The sequence below is a fragment of the Lagopus leucura genome, unplaced genomic scaffold (genome assembly GCF_019238085.1).
Source record: "Lagopus leucura isolate 7727_CA_CO unplaced genomic scaffold, USGS_WTPT01 Super-Scaffold_100019, whole genome shotgun sequence".
In the NCBI taxonomy this organism is placed as follows: domain Eukaryota; kingdom Metazoa; phylum Chordata; class Aves; order Galliformes; family Phasianidae; genus Lagopus; species Lagopus leucura.
In genome coordinates this window covers 3,139,634-3,161,281 of record NW_024962273.1, presented here as the reverse complement: position 1 = coordinate 3,161,281, position 21,648 = coordinate 3,139,634, and the positions used below count along the sequence as shown (strand labels likewise).

At 39.5% G+C, this 21,648-nt stretch overlaps 1 long non-coding RNA gene across 1 annotated transcript; it reads left to right on the top strand.

Annotated features, from left to right (window-relative positions):
- The first annotated feature begins 5,385 nt into the window (after nt 1–5,385).
- Nucleotides 5,386–21,179, top strand: LOC122183553. The gene is made up of 3 exons (XR_006180281.1): nt 5,386–5,513; nt 15,339–15,397; nt 21,137–21,179. It is a non-coding gene; the product is annotated as an uncharacterized LOC122183553 (long non-coding RNA).
- The last annotated feature ends 469 nt before the right edge of the window (nt 21,180–21,648 follow it).

Sequence of the window (21,648 nt, the reverse complement as noted above, 5' to 3'; positions counted from 1 at the left end):
GTGTAAAGGTGGGAGAGCATGTAGTTTGCAATTTTTTCATTTAATGTGGTACTGACTAAACCTTGTAGACTGCCAAGGAGCTGGAAGTCCCTGTTGCTGTGCTCTCACTCTGAGCTGTGTGTTGGGGGTGAATTTATTTCTGTGATGAGAGGAAACACAAAAACAAGAGCATGCCAAGGAGTGCTCGGGCTCAGAACTTGGGAACTGAAGAAATACTTTGGTGGGAGATGCTACCTGAGCAAGGCCATGTTGGGAGCCTGCAGGTCTGTGTAGTTGTGGCAGGCAGCTGCTATGGATTGCTGCATCTTGCAAAAAGGATCAGATGATAAAAAATGATCAGATGATAAAATAATTCACTCGGCTGTCATGTATAAAGATCTTAGAAGAACTGTGTCACAGGCTGATTGGATGAGTCATACAAGAAGAATGTTCTTTCTGTGTGTCTGAGAATGGGCAGAAATAGTTTTATAGCATGGCTGTTGGGATGGGAGGGACGTGGACTCCATGCCAACTGGAAGAGTCTCCAGAGACAAGCAGGCACTGTTTTGCTGCTGGATTAGGAAGCTGTAGATAACTCAGGAGCTACTTTTTGCTGCACCAAAATGGGTCATTGATATGGCCTGCTTGTTTGCTGGCAAAAGAGATGACTTCAAATATTTCTGGCTGCTTAGAGAGGATTAGCGAGGCTTTTACAACGTGCTGTGGTAGAATACAGGCATGAATAAAAGGCAAAATAAAACTATAAACACTCATCTCTTAACTAGAACTGAGAAATATGTCTTATCAAATTATTTGAGAGCGGTAGTGAGCTCTCAAGTCTGTAGAAGTCTTTTGAAATATTATTTCCTGTACACTCATTACAGCAACCTGGTAGAAAGAAGATCTGGTTTTGCACATAACTTAGGCACGAGAAAAATCTGGGTATTTCAAGCAAAACTGAAAAGTTTTTCTTAGTCATTATGAAAAGTGGAACTCATGACCTTGCATTTATGTATTTACGTGAAACAGTTTTGTGGAAACATCACTTTCAATTTCTAGAGTTTTAACAGGAAAATGGGGAAATTTGGAAAAAGCTAAGGTCTGATGGCAAATAATTTATAAAGATAGCTAAGCATCACTTGCCAAGAATTTCCACATCCATGGATGATAAAGTGGCTTTCTAAATAGGTGACTTCTACTAATGCAAGACTGGACATGAAAATCATCTAAAGCAATATCCCATGTACATGCAGACTGATGAGAGTCTGTAATGTAAAATGAGTTTTTTTGATAAAGAAAAGCATGCATACATTTTAAAAGGTTAGAGGACTCATTCTACAATCTTGTGTTTCCAGGCATCCTGTTTACCAGGGCTTGTTCTTGGGCAAATCTACATGCTCAACTGACCAATGACTGCATTGCCTTTGGTGGCTGTGACATATTATTATTGGGCGTCAGTGATTTAAATACAATATTGTATGCATCAAATGATCATAAACTCGGAAAACATCCCTTTTTTTTTTGCCTATACTTCTGATTGGACTTCATAGGTGATGAGGCTCATGGGTTTAGGCCTTCCGGTGCTTAGGTTTGTGCTTAAGGTGAAATGTATTAATTATAGAATCATAGAATCACCAAGGTTGGAAAAGACCTAAAAGCTCATCCAGTCCAACCGTTCACCTATTACCAATAGCTCCCACTAAACCATGTCCCTCAACACAACATCCAGTCTTTCCTTGAACACCCCCAGGCTCGGTGACTCCACCACCTCCCTGGGCAGTCCATTCCAGTGCCTGACCACCCTTTCTGAAAAGTAATACTTCCTAATGTCCAGCCTGAATCTCCCCTGCCGTAGCTTGAAACCATTCCCTCTGGTCCTTTTTCAATTTGTTTTGCTGTCATATTTTTGTATGGAAAACTTAAATTTTTCTCCATCTCCATTTTCCATTTGCTAGATCTCAACGAGATGTGGGAGGCAGGAAATCCTTCCTCACTCAGGAGCTGCAGATGGTCCCTCCTGCAGGACCAAGCACCTCCTGCAGTGCTTCAGCCTGGCTTCTCCTCTTCTGGGGAGGCCATGTCCCTGTTGTTGATGTCTGTTTGCTAAACGAGTGTCCCCTTAGATACACAAACTATTGCGTGCTTTTAAAGCAAAACCAGTTTGGCACTGATGATTCACTCCATGCAGTTTTGCACAGGCGGTGATTCTTTTCTGAGTAACACCCCCCTCAAAAAATTTCATTTCTTGACAGTTAAGACGTTTCTGAGCAGTACTCTTTTAACCTTTTCAGTGGGTGCTCCTTTTCCCTAACACACTGCATTGGAGACACAGGTTTGAATTCACATTCCTCTTAGCATGGAGGTCGGTAATGGAAAAAATACTCTCCACTGGGAAGGGTGGCACTTGATATCGTACTCAAGGACCCCAGTAATGCTTGAGGACAATGAGTCTTGAGAAAATCTGTCAGCTTTCTCAGCTCTTTTCTTTTTCCTTATAATCAGAACTTTTGTTTTGTTCCCAGCCAAATGGCATCTGATGACGTAAATTGCTGTAAAGGGAAATTCATTCCACGGATCTGCTCTTGGATCCTATTGCAGGTTCTGGATTGCACCGGATTGTACATCTGTATCTGAAATGGTGGAGTTCCAGGGAGGCGCTAGCAGGGAATGCTGCCACTATTTCTGCACTGACATTTTTCACAAGGTTGTTGTCACTGCTTCCTTTGGGCAGCCTTGGTCTCTAATTCGGGAAGTCACACGGTTTACAAATTACTTCAATTTCTAAATGAACGGAGACTACAGAGAAAATGACAGTGTCCCAGTTCCCCATTTTGCATTATTTTTGAAGTTTTTCTCTCTCTGAAATTGCTAATAACAGATGCTTGAATTCTAGTCAAGTGAAAAATTCCAATTGATTTCAAAAGAAGTTGGATTGTATCCTAGCATCAGTTTGGCACCTATGAAAACACAAACATATGCAAGGGCTTCACTTTCAACTGCACTCAAAAATAATAGTTAAAAAAAATCTAATGTCAAAATTCTGAAACTACTTATTTAGTGGGGGGGAAAAAAACTCTTCAGAATGTACAGAAGTTTCTGATAGGAAATTTAAGTTGTTGCTTAACAGCTTTGAATGTCAAGTATGTCTGAAAACTTGAATGTAGGCCATGCTGTCTATTTGTCAAAGGAATTGCCTTTGATCTTATCATCCCGTTTTCTGTGGCTTTTAAGTTCAGTAATACTCGGTTCTGAAGACATCTTACTTTGGCTAGGGATTCCCTTGTATATGTTTGATTTGGGTTCAGTCTTGGGGTGTTCTCTTCTAGTTGGGCTCAAGCATATGGTTTGATTTTATGTTAACTTACAGCATTTCTTACATATGCCCATTACTCATTCACCACGCAAGTTCAATAAAATTATGGCATCTTTTATTTTTTTTATTTAAAGCTGACAAAGAAGTCATACTTAAAACCAATCTAGGAAATTACTTCATTGTCAAAATTATTTCCTCTGATCATTTCCATGCTTTAATTTTATATTATTCTTTCTGGAGCTGTAGCAGAGGACTTTTACCACTGGAATGAACGAGAAAATGACATCATAGTAAAATGTCATGTTTTTTCAGCTCTTAAATGGCTGAACTACAATTAATCAAAATTGGTGTGATTTTTATGAAGTGATACGACCAATAATTTAGAGTTTTAATTGGTACCTGAAATGTCTCTTCTAAGGCATAAACATTTAGAAATAGTGATATTTTTTCTTTTTTTTTTCTTTTTTTTTAATAGAACTACACAAAACGAATGTGATCACCCATTGCTAACATCAAGTGTAGCCTGCGCCATGTGAAATGGTGAATACAACAGGGTTAAAAGATGCCTATTTTTCTTTGCGCTGTCTGAGAGGTTGTTGTGAGTAACTCTGAAAAGATAGCTCGTTCCATTTGAAGCTGCACGGAGTAGAGCATGGGATGGCAGCCTGCCAATTAGTGATCCATTTTCTCAGCAACCCAGTTTGAGGCGATGCCAACCAGTCACATACATCTTATCTTCAGCATCATAGTGCAGTCTCGTAATTCGTGCAAAATTATGTTTGACGTTAAATTATAAACCCTTAGTGTAATAACAAAAAAAAAAAATAAATAACCCTAAAAGCAAATTAAAAATTATGTTTTCACTGGAGCAGGTTATAAGCCCACTAGAAATGTGATCTGTAGTCATCAGTCTATGGGCAAAATTCCATTTCTCAATGTTGTTTTTTTTTTTTTTCCTCTTTACTGAGAAGAAAAAAAAAAAAAAGCTGTAATTCACAAAATGAAGTTAGTTAGTCCAAGATACCTTTCTTATTTTTTTTTTCTTTAAGGTGGTAAATAGTAGGTTTTTTTCTTTCTATTTTTGCTGTCCCACATTCAAACTACTATAGTGTGGCCCCTTGCGGTGTCCCAGTGTTACCAGCTGCAGGTCTGGGGAGGGAAATTTTCTTCATCCTTCCAGCACCATGCAGCACCATGTTTCCTGTTGTCTCCTAATGACTCACAAATAGCCATTGATTCGTAAAGGCTGAGGAGAAGACTGCAAGAGTGATTGAAAGAAGAGCTCAATGGAGAGAGAAACCATTTTTTTCATGATAACTTTGGTATATTACAGGTTATCAACATCATTACATACACACTGTGTTATTTTTCCTTCTAGCCTTAACAATGTTTTCCAACATGTCTGTGGTGTTAGAGCGTTATTTATTCTAAGAACATTTTAAAATAAAGAAAACTTCTAACAGCTGTGATGATCTCTGCATACCTGAAATCCTAGGCCAAGTTCAGCCCTTTGCTGTTCTGTTGGTGTCATCTGTAAGGAAGAGTTCGTGAGTCTGAAAGAATTAAAATTTTGGAGATATTTTAGTGGATGACATATGAAGTATAATTTTATGAAGGTTGGCTTTACAAGTTTTTTTTATAAAAAGGTAATTAGTGTGAAGATTTCTGAAGTTTGGTTGTTTACATGCAGAATTTTTCTCATTAATTGGAATTCAAGCTTCATTGAAAACAGCTTCAGAAATAGTTCAGTGCCCAAATATATGAAAATAATGCAAAATCACTTAAAATCTGGCTTTCACTTGCTTTGCAGAGTAGACTTCACTTTTACATCACAATGTAGATAATTACTTGACACATCTATGTTCATACTTAACACCAGCTATTCAGAAAGCTGGGGAGATATTCATGTTCATTTGGTGGTATAATGCACTGAGAAGGGCTTAATCATTCTTAATTTGGATATTATCTACTTCTTTCTGTAGACTGGAACATCGAGAGTGGGACAGTGTCCATTGAACTGCCTTGAAACTTGCCTGAAACGTGGCTTTCTGCTTTCTCCTACATGTCTGATTGTTCCCCAAGGAAAGACCATAATTTGGGATAAGTTCTGCTCTCCAACAGACTTATCATGTGTGGGGATGGTATTTCTGAGCTTGTGCGTCTGTAAGGCCATGCACTCTACTGTGCTGAATCCAAGAGAAGACTTCCAAGTGATTGCCAGGTAACTCCAAATGCTTTCATATCTTCTAGTGCCAAATTAATTCTAGTATTGGAAATTAATTTCCTAGCATGTTTGGGGAATAAAGAGGTGAATTAATTACTGCAGGCATCATGATACCATCCAAAGTCTGCGGTTAGTTATTGGTTCAGATTAGCATGAAACTGGTAGTAATTGGGTTCTGCTTCTTTATCATTCAAGAGCTCTTTTACATGACAACACAATATACGCATCTCCAAGGGATACCTCTGGCACTTCCACTGCTCTCATTTCTTTGCACACCCTTGTTCATTATTGAAACTTGGAACCAAAGCAGGATATGGGGAGGTCTGTCCGTCTGCTTTATTTCACCTAAGCAAACTCTACGCTCCCTTGTTAGCACAGGAAGCGTTTATGAAAGTTGTTTAAAGAGCAATTGCTCTTCACCAGGGATGCTTGCCTTTGCTCTGAATTTAAATCAGGTTCATGACGCAGAAGGGAAACGTAAAGCTTCTGGGCTGTGTTTCTGAGCTGAGTGTTGTTGATGGGCCTCAAAGTGCCCAAGAAGAGGGAGATCTCATCAGACTGGCTATGTATTTAGGCAACTATATGGCCCCATATTGTTGTGTATCATTAAAATTCTGTACAGAAGATGGAATTAGGAAGTTTAAAATAAATAATAGAAATAAGTTCTGAATGCTGTCAAGTAAATGTAATTGTATTGTTAGAACTGGAGCTCCTAGAGCCATATTGGTGCAGAAAGCAAGTCTGTGTCTATGGGAATTTAACGAATACAGATTGTAGGTCAACAAGCAGTGCCTATACTGCCTGTACTTGTTTTTGTTGTTGCCATTACGTTTCCTGTGTGTTTTGCTATAAAGTCTCATTCTCTTTATCTGTCTTGACAGACGGAATCAGTAAATGTTACATTATCAAGTTTTATCTAAAAATGTCTTCCACTGATAGCGCATTTATCTCATGTCATAATAGCTCTTTGTACCAAAGCACTGAGAGCTGGGAAAATCCTGGCTGGAGAGTAAGCTTGCATTTTTGAAGTAGTAAAAAGTTCTTTGTTCTTACAGCATCCTATTTTTAGAGTGAACTTAATTAAAATGAGTAAGGAATTTAGAAATCTGGAATAGGAAAAATGGGTCATTATTAATTATCATGTATATAATAAGTCCAGGGCTGTAGTCTTTCCTCACAATGCATGTATGTCTTTTCCTTCCTCACAGACATTTCTCACTATCAGTTGACTCCACTTCCTTTCTCTACAGCCCTGGCTTAACAAATTGCTAAGCTGTGTACCTAGCTGGAAGAAGTCAAGGAGGCTTTTTTGGGTTCTACTCAGACACTGTTGAGAGCATTTCCATGTCAAATTAAGCATAATGTGCTGTCAAAATTCAGCTTCACTAATGCATCTCCACAACCTCTTTCCCTTCTTCCATGCCTTCAGCACCTTCTCCCTTTCACCTGATATCTGTGAGATCGCAGTCAGGAATATGTGTTTCTTTAGGTGGTGCGGACAGAAGGGAATAATAGTATCCTGTGTTCATACTGTTTGCAAATGATTATTCATATTTTATGATCAATACGATTCAACTTGGCTTTATCCTTCCTGCTCCTTCCTTTCTACCTTGTCAGCCTATTTTTCTGTCAGTGTGCTTGGGACTTTCCTGTGCTCTTCCTCCCCAGCTTCCGAACTCTTTTGTGACTTCTCTGACTCTACTCTGTTCCTATATATATTTGTCCTGGTCTGGGCCTGTCTGTGCCATCTGGGCCACCTCGACTTCTGCCCAGGTGAAGCTCTCAATGCAAACAGCTCATTGCAGCTGCTGGGCTGGAGTCATTCTGTTCTTCCAACACGTACCACTGCTTCCATTCCTCTACAAGGCCAGATGACCGAAGTAAGGGGCTTATTATTCATTTCTTTGTTTCTTTTAGAAGCAACATCAGACTAGAAAACTGTAATGCAATACTAACTTTTCATGAATGGGGGAGCTTAAGGTCATGAGTAGTTCTTCTCTCTCCTCTCCTTTCAAACTTGCAAGCTTTGGTTGGAGATCAGTCATATTTGACATTTCCATGAAGATTTCTTAAATAATTCATTTAAACTATGATAAGTTGGTAAAAGATTACCACTATGGTTCCTCTGGTTGTACAGAAATTACTAAACTGTCAAGGTTGAACTGGTTCACGCTGTTGAATATCCTGTTTTTACGCTCATAATTCTAGGATTATTCCCTGTGACATCCTGTCAAACGACTTCAGTTTGGACTCCAGTAAATTATGCCCCTTGGGTTTCTCTGAGTGCCTACAAATAGACAGGAAATGTTCAGCAGTGATTAAAGCACATCAATATACTCTGTCAAGTAGTTGCTGTTTTTAAAACTACAGGTGGATAAATCTTAGCAATAGAAAAATTGGCTATGTAAACTAATTATGTTGGTTTTATTTTTGGCTAGATAGGAGGGCTATAAATAATGTATCTATAATGTATTTATACAGTGCAATGCTTTTATAAAAATGAAAGAGAAACCAAAGAATAAATAACTCCTCATAGAGATTGTATTTGGTCTCATAAACCTCAAACTTTTTGGTTTATGTCAAGTACTATATGACTATTGAAGGAAATAACAAAAAAAAAAAAAAGACAAGAAGATGAAGTTTCTACTGCAGTCTAGACTTGTATTAATATTTTTCACTTCTAGTTTTTCCATTTGTGACTTATGCTGCTGCAATAGAATAAAGAGTAAGGAGGATATTATAATCAGGTCTTCAGACATAAGTTGGGTGGTAAAACCTTGCAGCATTTCAGGTTTGCAGAGCCTGCTGCTGCAAACACTTAGAGCAACGTGCATGGCCTCTCTGTTGGAGCAGCAACACGAAGCCAGCACTGTGTTGAGGACTGTTTGCTGACTGAGCTCCAAACCCACAGATTTTCTGCACTTAGTGCTTGGGAGAGGGGGATAGAAGGGCTGGAAAAGGAAAATAATGTGATTGTAGACGAGTTTTAAATAATTGAGCTACATTTCATTAATTTCTTAACTTCCAGGAATGTGACTTCAGGTGCTGGTTTATTTTAGAGATAGTGGTCAGTGACAGGCAAGATTTAGATCTATAGTAACTCAGACTCCTAAATATGGATTTAGTCTGTTAATTTAGAATCCTGTTTTTTCATCTTTCTCCACTACTTTGTAAGTGCATAAATCCCTACGTGTTTTACTACAACAAACACACCATAAATACCTGCTACAGGCATTTCCTGCTGTCCCTAGATGCCAATACTGAGCTTGCCAACCTCTTTCTCTGATCTAGGTTTCATGGTGACTTCTCAGATACGTTTAACTTAGATGATAGACTAGACTTTGACCAAAAAGCATTGTGATCATTTTTATTCATTAGGAGAAGACAGAAGGTTAAAATCTAGAAAGGACCCCCTTCTTCCTAAAATATCTCATTTCTCCCAAATTACTGTCAAACATGAGATCACTTGAAGGGCTACATGTAGATGCATAAGCCAAAAGCGTGCCTTGAACACTTCTCTTTGAATAGAACAAATCTATCATTCATTCAAACAAACAAAACCCCCTCGGAGCCTAATATCCTTAGTGTCATCATTAATTATAATATGCAATCATAATCATTTTGGAGGTAGACCTGGGGTTAATTTGGCCAAACAACTGCTGATCACTAACAGTGGCCTATTCAAGTGTATGAAAATGATTCCCTGTAGTTCTTACATGTATGACGGAAGTAATATATTGTGGGCTTTTTTTTTGTTGTTCCTACAGGCTGAGTGCCAAGGTATTAATGTTCCCTGTGACTCTGATTCACAATGACTGGATACTTTTAGCTCTATCTTTTTATGAACAGGTGGATAGGAAATCGTTTTGGCATAGAACAAATGGAGAGAGGTGCTACAATGGATTGTCTCTGCGTTAAGGGCCCGCTGCCAATCTATTTTTTTTTCCCCCTGTTTTCCTTTTATAGCTGGCTCTGAAACAATGTGCAGGTTTCTTTTGTCAGAAAGAGAAGGAGTCTTTTGAGGCATCCAGTCGTGTCACTGTCCTACCTGCACTGACACTGTGCTGCTCCCTGGGAGCTTTGTTCGTTTGACAGCAGCCTGGTGAAGCTGCTCTTACTGAAAGCCCAGAAGTGGCAGCAGGCACAATAAGGCCTTAAATCAGCTCTGCTCTTGTGGTTTGGTGTCCATGCTGTAGCTAGGGCTTGTTGCAATATTTATGTGCATGCCATCATACTTGCAAAGTGGAGGTAAAAGTTGATAGATTCAAAAGTACAGTAAAAATAATAATAATAAATAAATTGATGTTTCACAGCTGCTCAGACTACATAGTTGTGAAGGAAACAGTTTAAACAGAGAAAACCTGAGAACTTTCCTACAGTGTTTGAGCAGATAAGGCTGCAGGCTGCATGCTAATTGCATGAACTGCATGCCTATGGACTTGATCCCCTGTGGGTGGCACCCCCAAATAAGCTGTTTTGATGGGAAGCAGTAAATAATTAAGAAAATGAGGATCCATTAGGTTCATTTTCACTGACAAATTTATATGCGATGGCCAAATGTGAAATGAAACCAGAAACTTTTTCTAGTAGTGGGAGGGTGATGCAGGAAGAGTGATTTAAAAAAAAAAAAAAAAATTGACGTGAACTTTGCTTTTCCCCATCTCTAGGTTTCCCAAAAACCAACTAACCAATTACATGTTTCTAACTATAGTGAAATGAACTGGTTCAAAGCAACAGAAGGAAAAAAATAAGATCTGAATTATCACATTATCTCTTATGTTTAAGGATAATTGTTTGGGAGAAGGGGAGAGGGAAAGAGTAAATGCTGTACCTGACTGGAACAAGGCAATACAACCAATGAAGAAAAGGCACTGTTGGAGGATGTTTCAGTTTTATGACATTATTGCCCACGCACTGGTTTTGAGGAAATGCACGGGCATAAACTTCTACATCTTACAGAAAGAAAAGAGTCGACTGACTCACTGGCAGTAGCAATGTAACGTACTTTGGAACAGCCAGAGCCAAGCATATGGTATTCATCATTAGCAGCAGCAACAGAAATGATTGCTGTGGGGTTGGGGCTGCGATACCCACTGCCTGGCTCCTCATCTCTGTGATGCCCTCAGTGCTGCCTCCAACACAGTGTTCCATGTGTGGTCTGGGGCTTCTGCCCCTCAAGCTGCTGCTACATTCGGTCCTCACGGTCACCTCCATGCGATAAGCTCCCTCATTAAGAGTTTTACCTTTGTTTTCCCCTTCCTCATCCCACTGTTTATGAGCCCTATTAATCTGCAAGGCTATAAAGTCTATCCAAAGAAACACTATATGACAAAAAGAGCTCTTTGCTGTTGTCATTTTTTTTCCTTCTCCACTCTTCATTTAGCGATTGGCTGGGGAGCTTGGAGACCTGAATCAAAACCTGAAGCTGTCAACTTGCTGAAATAGTAAGTAGCTTTTAAAACGTCATTACCATTCACTGTTATCATTATGCTTACATAGTACAACAGCAGCTCAGCATTGGTTTGATAGTCACAGCGATCATCTGTGCTCCTCAATAGCTTTTGAAATGTTCCTCTATAACATAAACGTCTGGCAGTACCTCAGGATCGAGACAAATGTTTAATATCTGCGTTACTAATGGTGAAACTGAGATATAGAATGTCTTAAGTGGCTGAACCCGAGAGCATTATGCTGTGAGAGAGCTCTCCAGGCTGGGTGAGAGCCCTGGAGGGTCCCCATCACACCAGGGGGAAGACTTTAAGATCTGCAGCTACTTCAGTTCTCTTATAGATGACCCTGGGCATCTTGGTGGGTATTGCAGTGCTATGTTAAGTTACTCTTGAGATGAGAGGAAGTTGATTTTTGCTATCTGTATTCAGATATGGAGTTGGAGAGCAGGCTCTTTGCTGCTGTTCTGTGAATTGTGAAGTTTAGCTTTATGCTTCCACATATTTGCTGTTGTTTAGAAATAGGAAGAAAATGCATTTGAATGGCAAAAAAACCAGCACCTGTAAAAAAACCTGAGAAGTTAAAGAATTAAAAAGTGCACTGTATCTGGTGGGTCCATTCCTCCAAAGGGAGGAAACTGTTTTTTTTACCTCGCTAACATTCTCCCTTGCAACCTTCGTTCTCATTCAACGTCAGCGATTCCTCCACATGAGGATTTCCTTTGTTTATTTCTGTATTTATTTGAACTACTGAGTGTGATGAATCTAGCAATGACTTAGTCTGCAACCATTCTTTTGTCGCTGTCCTCAAAATTCAAATTCAGTTTGTAGTCTCTTTTTACCAGATCAATACTGTATAAAATATTGTCGTGTCGTGCTGTTACTGGACTGTGTTACTTCAGGAAAATAATTGAAGTTACCTTTCATCTCAGAATACTTTAATGTACTTCTTTATCTGTTTTAAACTGTGAAAAATTTCCTACTTGAAATGGGGAAACTGTATAGGGCATCTTTATTTCTGACCTTAGGTTGCATTTTTACACTTCTAGAAATATTAGCTTGTTACTGAAATGTGACCTTTGCTTTCAGTACCATGCATCTACGTTCTGCCACACCCCAGCCACCAGGTTTTCCATGTGAAATACAGTATTTCTATGCATCTTTCATTTTTTTTAAAGCCTGGTCTAGAACGATGACAAGACTGCGTGAATGATAATATGCGAATTTTGTATTCCCCGTAGTGAGGCATCATTTTGGTTCTTTACAGAATATGTATGGCAGTTTATTGCTTTCATGAAATATTGGAGGAATGCAAAGATGAGAAGTTTAGTGCTTGGTAAGAAAGCCAGAATCCAAACAATGCTTCAAAGGCTTTTAAAATAAATCTTTATGTCGGTGTTGACAAATTTGTGGATAATTCCACTGAAGTAGTACCATTTGAGATTGATATTTCCATTGAGAGAAGATCTTAATAACACAATTATATTCAGATTTGGCCAAAGTGTCTTCCTATCTGAGGCCACCTCGATGCAGAGCAAGCTGAATCCTCTTGGGCTAAATTAAAGCACCAGCCTCTACCTGAGGACCTTCATCTCTACAGCTTCCCCAGCAGTTTCCCACATGTAAGTTCACAGAGGAGCTAATGGCACATGGAATGAGTTGTACTTTGTAGTACAAGTCCTTTGAGATGGGATTTCTCAACTTCTGCTTTTGGCCACCTTGTTCCATGCTTGCCTAAGCCAAAGCATTAGTCTTTGTCTGACCAAGGAGTGAAAGCTGTTAGTGCAACCAATTAATTGTACCAGGATGCTTTTTAGCTATTTTTTGACATTGTAGGCCAATCTTTCACTTCTCTTGGATCTGTTTTCTCAATCCATGGAAACATTGTGAGAAAGGAACTAATGGAGATGAGTTTTAATGTGAAAGGAGGAGGTGCTCTGTTCAGCCTCTGTTAGCTGATATTAAGGGCTTATGTGGGACAGCTGTTGTCCCATGGAGTAACCTCTATGATCTGCTAATTAGGGTGGCAGTATCTGCTTGTAGGAATGTCTGCAACAAAACAGGAGCAAACAAATTAAGGTAATCAATGAAATTGGAAGTGGGGGATTAAAAGATGAGGGAGATATGGGAAAGGAAAAGGGAAGTTGTAGTATTAAGCCTGACTTTCCATCCCTTCCCATACTCTTTGGACAGTCCTGCTATGTCTGCACTGAATTTGTTCCTCCTGTGCTGGCAGTTGCTGCTGGCGTCCTGAGGAGAGGAGGAGGAGGGAGGTGAGGCTGTAGCCCATCTGCTCCAGATCCTGTGCTCTGCCCTGTTCTCCTGCTGGGCAGAGAGGATGGGGCAGTTCTGGTGTTCAGATTGCTGGCTGTATGGGATAAAAAAGCACTTAGCAGAATTGGTGGGAGCAGGCAGATTTTACCAATTTATGTTGCCAAGCTACATACCACAAATGTGTCTGTAAGCGCTGAGAAATGAGTATGACTGCAGCTTTGTTTATAAGTGGCATAAAACCAACAAAGACAGCCAGTCACCCAGCTTTTATAAATTACATTTTTTAACTGAAAACATAATGAGGTTAAGATTGCTGCTTCTGATTTCCAGGTTTTTTTTTTTTTAATTTCTCTAATTTTTACCTCACTTCCCCCATTCACTCCTTCCCTCACTCAAATGCACAGAGAGGACAGAAACGGGGGAAAAAAGAGCAAGATTCATAAAGAGTAGAAAAAGACAACTTTGAAGTAATTGATACAGTATTTCTGCTCTTTGATAAACTTCACATTTTCCTGAGGTAGAAAGCGTGCAGCTCTTTAAGTAGAGGGCTGTAATTTGGGACTTCAGCCAGAGATGTGCTTGTGGGAAGCAAAAATGGCCTTCACAGCACTTGGGGGAATGCAGATTTTTAAATTAAGTGTTTAAATTCAAAAAGAAAAAAAAAAAATTAATAACAATCCTGCTGCTGTTGTAAAAATGACCCTAAAGTCAAATGCGCAGTGCTTGTGTTACTGAAAGTTGTAGTAGACAGAGGAATTTGGATGAACTTTTACCACTGAATCTCTGCTGTTTATTTAAATTAAACAATATTTGCTTTTGTTGTATACCATGCAGATGTCTTTCCAAGATTTTTTTTTAAATATATAAAGCTTTTAAGGCTTTTCTTGCTGTCTGATGTCTTTAAATGTACTGTATATCACATTTATGAAATGCATTGGTACCAGAAAGAAGCAGACGACTTTGTTTTTAAACAAAGACCCCAGAATAAGGGGCAATGTTTTTCCCCTCACAGGTGATGGAGTATGTACAAAGAATGCAGCAGATAATGGCAGTCCTGTCCTCTGAACAGATGGTGATGGTCCTGTTGCTAGGATAAGGCCTGAAGAATTTAGTTTTTAATTCCACATTATTTGCCTCAGTGCCATGAATATCCCTAGGTTTCCTCAGGCAAAAATACAACAAATACACAGAAAGAGAAAGAGAAGTGACATGCGGATAGAAAAGGAGACAGAGCACGGGAAAGGACTGGAGCCAGGTCAATAGAAGCTTTTGGGAAAATGTCTGCTCAGCTGTCTGCAATCACCTGGGTTTGAAAGGCAGGCAGGAAGGAAGATTGGTTTGGCATGAGAACGAGGCCTTTGATGCTTTAGATACCACAGAGAAAAATACCCATTTCTTCCCATTAGAAGTCTGTTGACTTTCCTAATTAAGATAAACATGTTTCTGAAGAAGTTAGCTCTCACAGTACTACATTTGTAAAAACAACCGTGCTTTTAAAATATATACACAGACAAGGACGTGTGCCAAGAACTAGTGCTGGTGTGGTCTTACAAATCACTTTACAGGAATATTTTTAAATCATTGCCTTATTTAAAAGTGAGCGGATTTCATTCCCTCCAGTCAATTAAATATCTAATTTCAACTCAAGTAGATAATAACTGAAGTATTTTTATATAAATGAATGAACAGTTAGAAAACTGTTAAAACACACAGCCCTTGAGCATGAAAAATATATTCGTTTAACAATTTTATTCTTTTATCCCTAATTTACTACAGAGATTTTGTGCTTTTCATCATTTTAGTTTGTGACACTGGGGGGAAAAGAAATCTAATTTCAAAAAGATGAATTCAGACTGAAATTCTCCAGGATCTCATTGCCACCTGAATTATTCCAGCAACTGTATTATGTGTGTGGTGGACAGCATTGATTGACAATTGTGATTTGGCAAAAGAACTGTTATGGGAAAACCTGTGAATACTTCTAGTGCCTATGACCCAGTCCCCACATTAATGCATGTGCAAGATGTCCAACAAAACCAAACCAACGCAGCCTGCCCTCCTGAAATTTGGGGGATTAATCTGAATGTTCTGCTCTTTCTAGGTGTCTACACAAAGCTGGACTGCATCAACAGTTCCCCATTTTCAACTGCTCTGTGGCCGGTGAGTCTCTCAACCCCCACCTCCATAGAAGTTCTGTTGACTGGGATGAAATCCATGCCATCTATGTTGAGATCCACCGCGTAAAAAATATAGCTAACAGGAAATCACATGATGAAAACATCTCCTGTTTGGTGCCTGAACGCAAGTGGAGAAAAATCTGGATGAATGCATACAGGACTTAAAGTATGTGCCAAAATATACCATACACATGTTATTTATGCACGCGTGTATGTGTGTATATATATATGCATAATTCATGCCTCTATACCCCAAAAAAAAGAAAAAAAAAGTCATTTTTATCAACAACTAAAAAAAGTTATGCCTAAGAAAGATAATTTCAAAATTAGCTCACTCAGAACAGATGCTTTAGGAGGTCTCCAAACAGTTGCTGTTTTCACTGTGTGTCCAAAAGCATCCATAAGTGTAATATAAAAAGGATCAGAGTTTATTGATACTTGGCTGTCTGGGCACCATGTTGTTTCAGAACCCTCTGGACAAGCCAACACAGTTTTCCCTTTAACTAATGTCTTTCCAGTAGATCCAAACACTCCATCTTTTACCTCAGTCTCACTTGTGGAAATTCATTATCAGTTCATGGATTTTTTTTCTTCTGTCACCTTCAGTGTCTCCTAACAACCAACCACCTGCCATGCTTCCTTTTTAAGTACCTGTCGATAGTATCTTGTTCTCAATTCTGTCTTTTATTCTACCACATTCAGAGAATTTTGCTTAATATTTGATGTCAAGAAGTGAGATGTACCAGCTACAGATAGCAGCAACCTTCTTTTGCTTCTGAGTGCAAAGGGGAGAAGGAGGGAGGTGGTGGAGTCACCTTCCCTATAGGTTTGCAAGAAAAGAATAGGTGTTGCATTGAGTGTGATGTTGTTTAGTAGGCATGGGTAGATGGTTGGACTTGGTGATCTTAGTGGTCACTTCTAACCTTAATGATTCTCCGATTCTAAGGTGAACTTTCTAATGTGTTGCTTATCTTGGTCTGTATTAGGAGCTTGCTGCAGAACCCTATTCTGGAGCATCTTTCTTTCCATTATCTCCAGAGAAGATTAAGGGTAACTTTCTCGGATGTGCCTGTAATGGTTAGATGCCTTAGTGAGGCTCCCAGCTATTCTCCAACTCATTGCACAAAATCATGAGGTGAATTTTTCACAGTCCTTCATGTGAAAATAAATAATAATACCTCTGAAACTTGATCAGAGATGAAAGAAACCTTTTCCTTTGGAGAGCTGGAGAATTGTTTTCCCATGCAGTGTGGTTTATGATACACACAGAAGCCTTTGTGGCTCATGATGTTTATCCTTCATGTTGCAGGAAGGAGTCAGATGCATGCCTTCAAGTGAGATAATGTGTCACTTCTGACATTTCTCTTTCTAAAGTTTGTGTTCTTTCTTTTAAATACTGCCTGTTCATTTACAAATCTGTACTGAAGAAAGACTGTGCTACCCTTCTTGATTCCTGGTTAATAAAATATCATATGCTGTTACCTTTCAGATGATCGGAATGGTGTTGAAACTGGAGGAAAACATTTCTCCTTAACCTCATCAGAATTTGATATAAATTTCCTTAAAAACAGGCTTTCAGGTTTTCTTTGCTTTCTAATTTTAGACATATTTTTTTCTTCATGCAGAAGCAAAGGTGTCAGTGGCATAGCTAGCTTGTGTAATGAAACACATAGATTTCTGTTCAACTTATTTTATTTCTCACATTCATCATTCATATTTAATGCCACAGGCATTAGACTTCTTAATTCCCTATATTGAATTGAAGAGGCACACACAGCATGTGCTCCAGTTTAATGACTTGTAATTCTTCACCGATGGCACGCTTTTTCACCTGAAAAACTTGTGGTGCCAAACTTCTGCTCCCATCTGCATCGCAGTCAGCATCCTAAACAAGGTGGTGATGGCTGGAGAGCTGAGTGGTTGGAAAGTGTGAGGTGCTAACCTTAAATGCCTCGGTGTGAGAGTGGAATACTGGCTTAAGGGTTATTTTGTTGATGTGGCTTTTTTCTCTTTAATTGAATCTCAGAAGTCGCTGACTTCTGTCCCACTGGCTCTCGGTCATGCCTCTTTTCTTTGCCATTCTCTTTTTGTGAGCCAAGTTTCAAGTAACATGAAACTCTTCCCCCACCCTAAGCTAATTAGCATCAATCTTCTGAATAGATTTGCCAATAATATTTTCAGCAAAAAGGCTTCACAGACTTTAGAAGGACTAGTGGATCAGATGAATGACCATTGAATCTGGCGTTGGTATCTCAAACTAAGATGCAGTGGGCTAGGCATTATCCTCAATGTGTTTACTTACAAATATCTCATAGAAGTATCACAGTTGTTAGGGTTATTGATTTGGAAGAATCTTTGTATCTTGAAATAAAATAATATACAACTACAACATGTTAATGGTGCTAGGGCAGTGTCACACCTTTAGAAAAATTTACCAGTCCTCACAGACCTGAAGCTTAGGTAGACTTACCTTTTTGTGATTTCCCAAATGGACAGATAGAGACATTGATAAGCTATGGCTTGTTACCTGTGAACATTCTGATAGCCAAATGCAGCATCCACAGGAAAACAAAAATCAACACTGAATTTCCTCTCTAAGTAGTTGTGAGAAACATTCCTGAGAGTTTCCCTCTGTTGCTTTCAGGAAATGAGAGGGAAAGAGCAAAGAAATGAAGTTGCCTAGTTATGTGAGGGGAGAGCACGCTTGAACAAGAGTAATGACTCTTTACAATAAAAGTCATCTCTGGAGTAGAATATTTCTCCTTCAAGACATTCTCAAGGCATGTGTTTTCTTAGGAGACAGGAGGGATAGAAATGGGTGAGGAGGAGAATGGTTCCAGTCTTGTTCCCAGCAAAGGCTGCAGACTAGATGCTGGCTGGTGTGATGTGTGAAGAGAGAACATACAGCTATTTGAGCAGCTTTAGAATACCTGCCTTCTTAGCAGTGTGTTCACTGGGGTAATCATTCTACAGAACCATTTACTGTCTGGCACTGACCTCTGCATGGCTGGCTTCTTTGTGTCTGTGTGTTCAGCACAGTAAAAGCACAGCTGTCCTGCTGGGAAAAGGCTTTATTCATTGTCAGAAAGGCTTCATTCATTGTCAGGCATGTAGTGAGGAGGAGGACGAGTGGCAGAGGTTATCCAGGTACAGGTCCTTTTAAATATAACATCAATTTTTAAGGGAGCTCACGTAAGTGTAAGAAGTTATCCCTGAGTGAATGTGATCGTCGTGAGAAAATGAGAATTATTCTGTTGATGAATAGCAATTTAACCTTAGTCTACATAATATACATGACATTTTTCTTTGGAACGTATCCTAAAGCATTCAAAAGAAGGGGAAAAAAAAGGCACTTACCAGAAAAGATCTTCAAATATTTCAGCATAGAAGTGAAAAATTTATATCTAGGAGAGGGCTTAGAGGCCACCTCCTTCGCATTCCTGTCCCAAAGTAGGACCAGCACAACCTAAAATGTGCTTCAACTGCCAGCTTTTTCCTCCTTTCTTCTCCCTCTTGGAAATCTAGCTGTTATTTTTGTAACTTTTCAAAGGTTTATAGAATCATAGAATGGTTCCTTCTTCCTTTTCCTTTTTTTTTTTTTTTTTTTTTGTAAAGATCTTAATGTATTTAGTGTTCTGATTTCTCTTTAGTAGCTAGAAATGTCTCAGAAAGTGGTTATTAATAAATCATTAAAGGTTTGCATCTCGTTTCATTTCCGTGCCGTTCTACTACTGTGTATTTTCAGCCACAGTACAAAGTCATTCTGAAAATCTGAATTTTTGTTTTGTTTTACAACAGAGTCAAGCCTAAATGATGCTGACAAGCCTACAGCTTTTTCCTTTACCTGTAATGCTTTATTACTCAAGTTCTTTGCTTAGATAAAAGATTTCTTAGCCTGATCTTGTTTTATCTGGCATCTATGATGCGGAAATAATCATGCATGCAGGGTTTTACAAACGGCATATCTTGAAGAGAACGTGGAGAAACTTCAATGATAGGGCTTTGCTGGGAATAGGGAATAGCAAGGTTGAGTATAATGCTTGATAACTACTGATAGTCTCAGTAGCACCAAAGGAGGTATGGGAAATGATGAAAAAACTTATAAAAGGTAAACTGACTATAATTCAAACTAAATATCTCCCCTCGTGCAGAAGCTCTTTCTAAATTACTCAGACAAATGAGCTCATTTATGGAATATTTTGTACTGCATGAACTTATATGGGCACCTGTCATGTATATATATTTTTAATACTGAACTTGTATAGATGGCTTAAAGTCCCCCTTGCCCTTTAGTAAATTTAAATCTCCCACAAAGCTGCTGTACAGTAGTCATAAAGAAACATTTATGGTTCAACATAATTTCCCTTCATTTCTTTTTCTTTCTTTTTTTAAAAAAAGAAAAGGCAGTTTAAAAGTAATAAAGCACTTCCTTCTGTAAATCTTTGATCTTTTTTCTTCCTAAGGGAAGATTAATTTGTAAATATGCTAATGGATTTGTATAATATGAAACCTTCATAAGAAAAACTACATTAGTTCATATGAATGAACACATCTATCTTATTCAATTTATAAACTAATGGCTGAGAGCATCAACACTGTGCTCTGCTCAGTCTCTTGTCCAAAATCACTGCATGCATTTCTCAAACAATACAGAATTTTACAGAACAGAAATGTGTTAAATAGGACCAGTTTTATCACCTTTGACTCTTTTCTTGTTTGACTGCAGCAGTGAGACTTGCTGATGTTCCAACAAGACAAATACCCTGCTTGGAGGAAATCCATTGCTAACGTGATGGGAGTTGCAATGTGTGGACATTAATTACCTGGCTGCGTGCCCTCCTAACGAACCCTGATGTTTGCCACCAAAGGGGCTGAGTGTGCCAGTACAGTGCTCACTTGGGCAAGCACCCCAGCAGCTGCAGGACCAAGGCAGATGTCACAGCTCAGAAGCAAAGCTCAGAACATGGCCCCTGCCAGAACCTTGTTGGGTAGCGATGTTGTTTATTTCCCTTAGGAAAACTGGGGCTGCTGCCTCCTACCTCCCCCCCCCCCCCCCCCCCTCCCATGATCATATTGACTGTGATGGGGGGCAAAGCTACCCAGCAGGAGGGGAGGGACCTGGATGAGTAGGTTCCTCACGGTGGGATTTACCCTCACTGGAGGTGCAGTAAGAAGTGGTGGGCTGCAGCTTCCTTCTCTCAGCTCTACGAAGCTCTGTTCTTCTTTTCTGCACCTGGAGCCCACATTTCATCTCCTCGCTTTTTCCTTGCTTTGATTTATTTTGGGTCTTAGCTGAGAGCGTTGCCGTGATGGCAACATCCTCTCTAGAAGGAGAGGTGGAATTGGAGATGGAGGAGACACAGACAGCAGGGTGGGTAGACCCTGCTGTATCCATCTAGAACTTTCTTCCAGTTTCTCTCTGCCATTTGTTTTTTCATTCTCTTTCTTTTTGCCTCCTTGCTTTCCTAAACCATGTAGTACCAATAGGAACTTGGCACAGTATTAAATCAAGCAGATCTGAAAACCAGTGGTCTAGCAGTGTTGTGAGAATGGCAGCCCAAGGCCTGCAGGAAAAATGGCTGCCATGTGAAGAAATCTGTGTATATCACTTTTATTCCCTTATACTTCAAAACATTTATTTATTTGTTAAGCAAAAAGATCTTGGGGAGGATTTAAATTGATGTTAAACTTTCTCCTTTTTTTCCTCCAATTTTGGCTGCAGAGGGAAGCTGAGTGCTGCAGGAATCTGAGTGGTGACTCTGGACCCCTAAGCTTTATCCAGGGATTTCTCAACATCGCCTGCCCAGTTTACTAAGGTGAGGACACATCTCTCAAACTTCAAGCCAGCATAACCAATGAAGGGCTCGTTTGATGTGTTGTGGTGCTGGGTAGGTGTGTCATTAGTGGCTTCAGCAGGCGTGTTTTCCCAAGGGCTGACAGCTTGGAGTCCAGCTCCATTGTATTGCTTTCATCCTGCTTGCTTGCATACAAAAGGTGTCCGTTTCCCCAGGCCCACAGCTGCTCTCCTGTTTGATGCTGTCATGTTGTGGTGGAGGGTGGACTTGTAAAGCACACCTTGGGGCTGGGGGAGAAGGAGCACAAGGAGATGATTCACAGCTGGTTGTAACGGGGGTGGGTGGGAAAGAAGTGTCAAGCTGCTCAGAATAGATATATGCTATAAAGAGTCCTAGGAAGATAAGAAATGAGAGATTCATATCAGTTTACTTCCCTCGG